The following is a 7,874-nucleotide window of genomic DNA, read 5'->3' as shown; positions in this document are numbered from 1 at the left end:
CTAAAAATAGAAAGTTCCTAGAAATCGTAACCACCATGTCTACTAGTCCTTATTAAAATAGAAAAGACTAAAAATAAAAATATTTTTGGATGATGCAAGATTGCTCTTACACCCAGGATGCTCTTGCATTAGGATGCCATTGAGATAAAAGTAAGAGATGATGGAGAACTGGTACCACCCAAGGAAAGAAGGCATGTCATAATATTTAGAATGAAATTATGTAATAATTGCTCTTAATACTTAAGTGATCTAACATATTTCAAACTTCACATAGGTTGCTTGACACATCAAAGGCAACCAAAGCAAGAAAAAAACACGAGCAACACAAGCTCAGTTCAGGTGGATATTCAAAACTTTTTGCACAAGTTGTAAGTATAAGTAAATGAAAAATCATATGCAAATAATTAAATTGTAAAAAAATTGGTCTTTGATGAAATTGATTACGAAAAAAATAAATCATGATACCAATAAAAAATGTAGGCCATGGACTTTTAAAAAATAATCTCTGAAGAGGACAAGAAATTAGGCTACACAAAAGGCTATACAACTGTGGCTAAATGACTCTGAGAAATGAGTATGCAAGGTTTTTCTACTAGATTAGTCAATGAGGTAAATAATTTAATTGATTTATCTTTTAGATTGAATACTCTACCAATTATTGTATTTGATATTAAGTTCCAAAAATATAAGTTGTTATATTTGTTTAAAGTAAGGAAACAATGATTATATATTCGATATACATATTAAAATGAATAATTAAGATTTCTCAATATTTATCTTGTATTTATATGTATATATTGTTGATAAATGCACTAATTATTTACATTGGATTGCAGCCTTCCAATCCTGATACATCACTCAAGCACCATGGAGGTGGTAATTCAAATGTGGATCCTAGTACTCAAGATATATATTTTCTATTTGATTTTTTATTTCTAAATTATTAAAACTAGTAAACATTTTTAATTGAATTTGGTGTAGTAATACAAATTTAACTATGATAGGTGTTGGGATTAAAAAAAATCTTGTATTGCAGTTGGAGGGGATGCAATGGTTGTTTCTGATGAGCATGTTGAGGTCCAAGCCAATGGGCAATATGATGTGGTTGGACAAGGTAAAGAGTGCTAAAATTTAACCACTTTATTTGTTATAGCAAATGACTTTCCTTTGCAAATGACAGCGAGTGCACATTCATGGGTGCGAAGAAATATCAATGATGACATGGATATGCCTTTGCAAAAATATAGGAAAGGACAAAAAAGCAAAAAAGAAAAAAGAAATGATTCATATAACTTATTAGATAATGATTGATGTTTATGTATATATGTTTTATTTATGTTCTATTAAATGTTCATGTGAATTTTCTAATGAAACTAATGTGTTATTGAATGTTATCATGTGATAATTTATGATTGTTACATTTTATTGATAGAATGAATGAATTTTACATGTTATCGGAGAATTTCGATGTTGGGGGGGGGGGGGGGGGGGGTGCAAAAGAGCTTCCACCTTCACGTGGTTAGCCCTAATTAATAGAGAATATTAAACTATTCTCAAAACCAAGTGAAGCTCAATATTAAACTATGATTGCATGACAACTAAGTGTGTGAATATCTTGGTTTTAGGAAATGCAGAGGGATGACATAGTCAAACTCATTTATTTATGAAATTTAGTTGTAGTATATAAAGTATTTGAAAGAATGGCTTACTATGTTTGCCTCAAATTGTTCCTCTCTAAGTTATTCTATTGTTTCTATTTATTTGCAATCATGTTTAATTGCATTTGATAAATTTTATTGTAAATTGGGAGACATGAAAAAGAATTTAAATAGTGGAAACAAATGGTTTTAGATCATTCTAAAGTATACATTGATTCATGAACTATTCTCGTTATTATTTTTTGAGTGTGGTGATATGTTGAATAATATTACAGGGAGGATGTAGAGGATGCTAAAGTATAGTAATTGTCTCAAGAAAGAGCAGAAAACTCTTGAGATGCTCGAGCTTGTATGAACAAACATCAATAGAAGTTATTTCAAACTTCACAAAACCTACTAGTGTAGAAAAGGTATTTCTCTAAATAAATATTATCTTTCTCTTAATTAGGCTCTAATACCATGTTAAAGATCCCATGTAAGATCAAAGTTCTAATTATTCATCAAGTTTTAATTTTTTTTGCTACAAATCCTAAATGACCCCCAAATTAAATCTCCTATTTAGAAACTCTTTTCAAGATATGAAATAGTGTCAAGGAAATGGAATTTGGTCAAAACCTTTATATTATGTTGTATGATATAAGGAGAAGTGTTATTAGAGAAGTGTTACTGATAAACTTATCATCTGGTTCAACTTCCATTAACTTCTGATATAAATAGATCATTGGATTCTTCATCTTGTATTTGCATCTCACTGGAACTTATTTTTAGTTTTCTATTGATTGTTTTCCAATATATTTTCCAATTTGCTTCCAGTGTTTTCACATCATTCTTTCTTTGTTTCTACCCAATTGTCTATTTGTTCTCATCTCGAATGCATCCTTTTGGCACAAGGTGAAATCATATGTTATACAAAGGATTTGAATTTTTTGGAGTAATATGTTTACAAGAACAATAAATAACTCCTTATGTTGTCATAGTAAAAAAAATGAATATTTGATCTCACACAAACCTTCATCCAATATTTCCTTTTATCACCCAAGTTTTCGATATGGGGAGGATGGTAAGGGACAACAATTAAAATAAGGAAATTGATAGAAGTATAGAAAATTTATTTTTTAATTCTAAACAAAATAATTGTTCATTTTTTTTACCTAATAGTTTTGATTGCGTAAAAATAGGTTCTAAAGGACCTAAAACCTTTAACAAAGTATTAGAGAAATAAGAACATAAAAGTTTAGAGAGCAAAAGGCCTCAGAGAATATACAAAAAAAGCCAAAAAAATAGGAGGCCAGAGAATAGCTATGCATAAAAAGGCAACAAAAGGAAAGCAAAAAGACAGCTACAGGGTCTTCAATAGGTCCACTACTTGGTCTGCTAGTATATTCTTATTTTTTGTAGAAGCCCTCATTTTATCCAGCTTTTTTGCTTCCACTCCTTAAATCTTCTTGGAATTATCCCTTATGCGCTTTCTCAGGCCCTAGTCCTCATTTACAATAATGGAGTTTTGATTTGCCAATTTCTCGACTATTTTCTCCATGTTACTCACTCTAGCATCTAGACCATCCATCCTTTTTTGAATATCTTTATTTAACTAATCAAGGTTCTTATTCTTGGTTTCAATTGTTGGCACACACTTCATCAAGTTTTTACCTCTTTCACATTGCTGATAACCTCGAATAGCCTATCAATGTGCTAACCCAATATTCTCTCCCTCATTGTCTTCTTGTTGAGCTAATCAAACTCCCTTGAAATATCTTGCATTTTCTATTTAAGGGTACCAATATCCTTCAACAAAGACCTTGGGTTACTCATGATTCCCTTTAGGAACCCTTGGTCATCCTCTTCCCTATAATACTCAAAGTACTCTTGCTCCCCCTATTTGTTTCTATCTAGGTTCACACCCTTGAAATCATTTTCATCACCCACACCCTAAGAAAACTCCTTTTTTCTTTTTCTTTCCATTCTCTCAATTAAGAGTTCATTGTCAGAGGGGACATAATACCTTTTAGCATTCTTTTCCCTATTTCCCGAAACCTTTCCCAAAGTTTCTTTCTTCTAAAAATCCTTTCTCTTCTACTCCTCATAATCACTATCTTGTTTCGAATCACTCTTCTTTTCCTTCCTTTTCTTCTTAGAAGAGCTTCCCAACTCACCTTTCATTCTCTTCTTTAAATCAACCTCCTCCACCTCATCCTCTGTTTCCTTATCAAAATCCTCCTTAGAATCACTACCCTCAGTCTCATAATCAAGTGCTTTCTTATTTTGCCTGGGCCTATCCACCTTTTTTGACTTTAGAATGTTCATTATTAAAACCATTAACCCCTCATGGTAGGCACGATCTCCCTTAGCATCATTTTGAAAGCCAAGAATAGAATTACCCAAAGATTGTCTGAGGTAAAAAGGAAAATTTATCCTAAACCTATGCCTAAAATGCTTAACCAACATGAAATGGTGACCATATATCTTAGTGAAGTGGCCATCTAAGGTAAGATACTCAATAATCACAAACATAAAAAATCTCTAGTGGTGTGAAATGGAACCAGGGCCAAAGTAGGAATTACCTATTTTCACCAGTCTGTTGTGTTCCTTGGTTGAGATTGCAAACTCATCAACCACTTGATCTGATAGCTTCTTGTCCCAATAGAAATTAATCCCCTCTGTATCAAGCCCCATAGCTTTAGCTATGATATCTTTAGAAACCTCCATCCTTTGATTCCCCACCATAACACTCCCATATTTCCATGTCTTTATCAAATATCGAGTAATAGCAAGGTTGCTTCCTTTCAATTTTTCCATATAACCAGTAAAATTCTCTTGCTCTAGTATGTCCCAGATCTTCATCTTCTTCCTCCACTCTTTGTAGCTTGCCAATTCAATTCTTTTTCTCTTTCCTCCCATATTCTTTTTACCCAATAGTTATAACAAGATTCATATAGATGTAAAAATTTAATGAATGCGATCATTACTATATTCAAACATTATATAGATAATAATAATAATAATAAATTAGAGAGAGAGAGAGAGAGAGAGAGAGAGAGAGAGAGAGAGAGAGAGAGAGAATTCCAGTATGCATATTAAAGTCACTCTTAATTTTTTTTTTAAATAGTTGTTAATGTCTTGCTAGGTCTAATAGTGACTTAAACCAAGATCTCATCATGACTCATATCTTGTCAATTAATTTCCCACACTTCAATTGATTGTTTATACAAATGTACATTCGTCACCTTCTCTTTAATTTTAACCCCTCAATTTGATTACAAAACATCCTTGCATTGAAACAAGCATATCATTCCATCTTAGGTTTTTTTTTGGCACCAGGTATTTTTTCTCTTTGTGTTGCTAGGTTCCCATTTTATTATCTTTTTAAGCTCCCAATGGGTTTGCTTCATATTTCTTCTTAAACTCTATTTTTTTGTCATCTGTATTTGTTTTTATTTCAATTAGTTTGAAAATGTGTTACAATGTTGAAAAGTTTTTGAATTTAATTGTGTAAAGAATTATTTTGTTATTAGAATTCAAGAGAGCTAAGGAGTTTTAAAAATAATTCTTTCATCCAAGAACTAAAATCAAGATCAACAAGTAGCAAACAAATTCTAATATAAAAGCATTCATTTTTTGTCTTGAAAGCAATAGGAAAAGTTAGTTTATTCAATCATTACTTTGAGGTACTTATTTGATTTCTAGATTTTATTTATTTACATGTAATTACAAGAAGAGAAAGATTTTTTTTTTTGTTTGATTTTAGAATTAGATTGGCCAATTGCAATTTACCTTGATGCACTTATTTTTCTTCTATCTCTTCAGTTCTAGGGAATTGCAATATACATGAGATTTTCATTGTGAGGACACTGACCATATATATATGGTTTGTTGGAATATGTTGGATAAGCACAATAAGCAATATTCAAATCCTTCAAGGGCACTTGCTAAATATGGAATCTTGATCTTAAATATCATTGTTTGTATTTGTTGAAAAGAATTACTTGTTGTAGAAGAGAATTGCAATGATCTAATGTTTCTACATTTAGAAACAATATCCCTTAGTAGAGGGTCGTGGCCATGTCTTTTCCTTCCATCATCATTCTCTTTTAAAATATGGTTACTCATGTACCTAGGCCAATTTTGTGTTATATTAAACAAAAGTGTAGGTTTTATTCTTGTTACCTTAATTAGATGGTTTATTTCATGCTTCCAATCAATTCCTCCTTCCATGTTGGCAAGTTGTATATGTTCCTTGTTCAAAATATGACATACCATGCAAATTTATGGTAGTTCAATAAGAACTTCCACTATCATGGGAGCTTGTGATTCCCTGAAGCTAAATCACTCTACTCATAAAAGATCTCAACTTCTTCTTTGGTATAGTTTGGCATCAATAATTCTCTAATTAACTTTACACCTTTTGTAGAGCCCAACGAGTTTAATATTTCATCTTCATAGAGTTGTCCAAGTTCAATTGAAAGGTTGCAAGAAATGGTAAAAGCGAATACCAAACTGCAAACAAGCTAGTTAGTGCACTTTTTATAATTCATGTTTCACAGCAGTTTGATCAGTAATTGACATTAATGCAAAGCATATATGCCAAGTAAATCATGACTTGTACTTGCTTTAGATCATTGCAATGCCTCATGCTTGTATGTTGCATGGGACAAATAAAAGTTCTCCAAGATAAACACACTTATCATGATGTTATTTTTTGGTAGACATGTCAACATGATCTTTGATGATCTTATGGATGTGCTCTAGTGGCTCTAGCTTCTGCATTTTCACAAATGTAATTGTGGCCTTCCATTTGGTAGTGGCATTGATGGTGTTGTCTTAGATAGTGTCATATGAGAGCTCATTATATAGGCCAATATATGTTTTGAATTTTGATGAAATTAGGTACATGTATGTGGAACTTAAACTAAGAAAAGGCAATAGGAGATTGTGGCTCTCATAGTATAAGAAATTTGGGCTACCAAAACCAATGGGGGATTAAGATACCCAATACTAAGCTTGACTAAATTCCAAAAAAATAAAGACTCCCAACTTTCAATAAACCATATAACTTCCAAGCCTGAGTCTAGACAAATAGGCCTAAAACATACCTTCTAACTCCTAACTGACTAAAATCTCAAAGAACAATAACAAATTAACTTGACTTCATAATTATCTTACTAAGACCTCTCCAACTTCTAATTTTCGAGCTCCTAGTCATTGAGGAGATATCCAAACCTTAAAACCCTTGAATTGATGAGGGTTTCGTTGATGAATGTGGTAATTGGCCTTCAAACTCCAATAATTCACTTGTTTTACTCTTCAAAAAGGTTCCTCAACATTCTATGAATGCAATCAATCTTCCAAACATTTGTGTTGATCATATACAAACTTCTGTGATGTTCTAACTACAGATTCTCTGCATTTTTCTTGCAACAACATGTAACTTGTTGATTTTCGGCCAACTCTTCACAAAGGGAAATGATTATGTTTCAAAACCATGAGATGGCTATTAAGAAAACCAAGAAGATATTTAACATATTCCTCTAACTCCATTCAGTGATAACAAGAAACTAAAGTGGTGTTTCAATCTGGCAAAGTATGGGTTTGTTATTCTAAAATAGGGAGTAATGATATTTGACAATAACTCAATGATCCTATATACAAGTTTAACATCAAAAGTGATTCTTAGACCTTACTTTCCATATAAAAAGAACTTAATAATCACCAATACCTTGAGACAAAGGAGAAGATACTAAGACTGTTACTCAAATACCAGTTTATGTAGATTTTCACAAAACAAAATAGACTTGTATTATACAAAGTTATACCTCACAATTTGCACTTTTCTACTCCACCTCTCTTCTTTTGTATGTCTCCACATGAGATTACATTGTTTTATATCATAACAAGACCTTTCACCTCCTCTAAGAGGTCATCCAAGATGGATGATTGTCCATCTTCCACAAAACTTATCATTTTGCAAGAATTGCTTATAGCAACTTTTTTTTGACAGTTTTACACTTTTTTGCACATATTTGTATTTTATACATTCACATTTTTTCTAGGCACCCTAAATAGGTCCAACATCTTATTATGACCTTTCTAGCACTCTATTTTTTGACTTACATGGCATTTCCCACATTTTGACTCTCTTTGACCCACATTGCTTAAAACATGAACTTGGTCAACATGACCTTAATTGAACACTTAATAACATGAAATAAAATGACTATT

The sequence above is a fragment of the Cupressus sempervirens genome, chromosome 2 (genome assembly GCF_028749045.1).
Source record: "Cupressus sempervirens isolate cs-2001-9-10 chromosome 2, ASM2874904v1, whole genome shotgun sequence".
Classification (NCBI taxonomy): domain Eukaryota; kingdom Viridiplantae; phylum Streptophyta; class Pinopsida; order Cupressales; family Cupressaceae; genus Cupressus; species Cupressus sempervirens.
The sequence above is the reverse complement of the archived record's forward strand: the minus strand, read 5'-3'. Positions refer to the sequence as shown.